The sequence below is a fragment of the Miscanthus floridulus genome, chromosome 14, assembly GCF_019320115.1.
Source record: "Miscanthus floridulus cultivar M001 chromosome 14, ASM1932011v1, whole genome shotgun sequence".
Taxonomy (NCBI): domain Eukaryota; kingdom Viridiplantae; phylum Streptophyta; class Magnoliopsida; order Poales; family Poaceae; genus Miscanthus; species Miscanthus floridulus.
This window is the reverse complement of record NC_089593.1, coordinates 31,191,994-31,194,676: the sequence shown is the minus strand read 5'-3', so window position 1 is coordinate 31,194,676 and position 2,683 is coordinate 31,191,994.

The following is a 2,683-nucleotide window of genomic DNA, read 5'->3' as shown; positions in this document are numbered from 1 at the left end:
TAATAATTCAACAAAATGATTTACTTATCATTTTGGATATCATCTTTTTTGAACGATAACGCAAGAAATAAAAGCACGAAAGGCTGCTAGACATGGAGATCGTCGTACTACAATCGGAGCTAGCAAAATTCATCTTAGCCGAGGTATTGGAAAAAGATGGAGTATTTTCCATTGCACAATCCGTGAAGTACAAGGACCAGTATGGCTCAGAGCGGCTCGCCAGATTATTATAGGAAATCCGAAAAGCATGTGTGAAGTACAAGAACATTTCTTTTTTATTTTGAGGGATCGAGACGTGGATAAGAACATTTGAATTGTAATCGTAACATTTGTAATGTTTAATATTGACGGACCTGTCGTCTACGTAGTGCATATAAAGCGAAACCCGATTCCACGAAAAAATATAAATTAAAATAAATTATAAAACAATAAAATACGAATGGGCCATCACCGTCGGTTAGCAATAAACCAGCAGTGTTGTCGTAACCATCACTGCCGGTTAGAAGGAAACCGACAGTGTTGGCTTGTTCAACACTGCCTGCTTGAACCATGAACCGACACTGATAGTTACGCGAACACTGCTGGTTTGATCCATGAACCGACACTGATATTTACTACAACACTGCTGGTTTGATCCATGAACTGACAGTGTAGGCTTGTTCAACACTGCTGGCTTGAGCCAAGAACCGACACTCTTGAGGCAACCGTCACTGTCGGTTGGCCCTACAAACCGGCAGTGTTGTTCAACTAGATGCTGCCGGGTGAAGCTAGGAACCGACATTGTTTCCTGTAGATCAGTGTCGGTTTTTAAGGACCGACAGTGATGGTAACCCTCCATCACTGTCGGTATACTACTGTCAGTTCAAAATCCGACAGTAATGTGGATTTTTGAACCGACAGTGCGGTCCTGTGACTCCCCCTAGCCAAACATCCATAAAAATATGAGTAGGCGTCCTTGATTGTCTCATTGCTGTTCCTGCAGCAGGAACTCCAGGTCCCTTGCGTCGGCGGAGGTTTTTTTTTTTTTTTTTTTTTTTTTTTTTTTTTTTGCTCGGTCCTAGATCTGATCACGTTTTTGTTCGCGGTACCTGTGGCCGGCTGCAATCTTTCATCATGTTGCTCATCATCTTCTGACTTCTCTTCTTCGTTGTATCATCTTCTCCTCTTCGTTGTCGGCGTACCTGTTGGTGAACGTACTCACCAGCTTTGGCCTTGCCAGTGCGTCCGCCGCCTCCCGGTCTCATCGGCCTGATGTTCTGCGGTCTGAGGCGTTCAGTAAATGTGGAAGTTCACTTCGGGAGTCCCCATCCCTCCATGGCAGCAAAGTATGAGTTTCCCAGTAAACAAAAAATGTGCCTTTGATCAGCGGGTTTTTAGAGACCCAAAATGCGAAAAAAGTGGGAAGTGGACGACAAAAGAAAAAAAATATGTGGAAAGTAATTAAGCACTACCAGATTAGATACACCTGCGAAGAAGAACTGTTGAACAGGCGCCTAAACAAGTGAAGCTTCGGATAAAAACAAACGAGGATCGGAACATACATTAGATGAGGAGGCAGCCACGTACACACCTTGAACGACAGCGCGGGTCTTCAGCTGCTATTAAATTTTACTGTTCATGATGGAAAACGCTGTTTATGCTGGTATGTTGTGAGAGAAAAATACTGCTCCGATTAAAAAAAAAAGCCGAACAAGCGTGTTACTCAGCCGAACAAGCCAGCATCTCGATGGTGCAGTCGGTGCTCGTTGGAGCGACGCGGAGGTCGAGCATTGGCACGATCTTGAAGCCAAGGAGGCCGATGCGGCGCAGCATGCACGTGGACGTGCCGGGCCCGGACCCCGCTGGGACGTCGGCCTGTAGAAGCGCGCCGGCGCGCGAGACGTCCTTCAGGCAGTCGATCAGCACCTTGTCGTCCACCACCGTCTTCTTAGCCATCCGTGCCAGTGCGCGGGCAATTCTCTCGCGACTCGCCCAGCTGCGCCCGCAGCATCTCGATCGGGATCGGCGGGTCAAGTGAGGGACGGGTCATCGCCGATCGATCCTCCGCCTTCGAACTCACGTACTTCCTCGAACTCCTATCGGACTATGAGGTTTGACGATCTAGCGTCATTTTCTCCGATCGATCCAAAGCTCTCCGATCGATCCGAACCTCACGTGCGTCCTCCTCACATAGGTCCTCTAGGCTTGCATGGGTCTGCCGGGTGACAATTCCTCTAGAATCGTTTTAGGTGTAGAGATTTTTTTTCTACCCTCTTCTTTTGGATCGGTAGTTTCTTAATTTTCTTTTTGTAAACATAAAATACAAATATAAATATGGTATTATGGATCTTTGATCCATGGATCTAAGAAATAATGATTTCCACCATCAATTTATTGATATAATTTTGATTACAAACAAAACTTATTCTCATTAAAATCAGGCACAGGTCGAACTAATCAAACCGTTAATTAAAATCTTAAGTAGTTTGTTCACTAATCCAGTCTAAATAAATCTATCTCTACAATTCCCGACCAAGTTATGTAAAAAATTGAGAGGGCTTGTACACTGCATATAAGTGATCGATCGGACCGATTAAGAGATGCCATCCACAATAGCCATTGCTCTAGATTTCATAAAATACAAGGTAATCCATATGCTTGTGTTCTATTTTCATAGAATCACATTGGGTGTTCTAAAATGTCC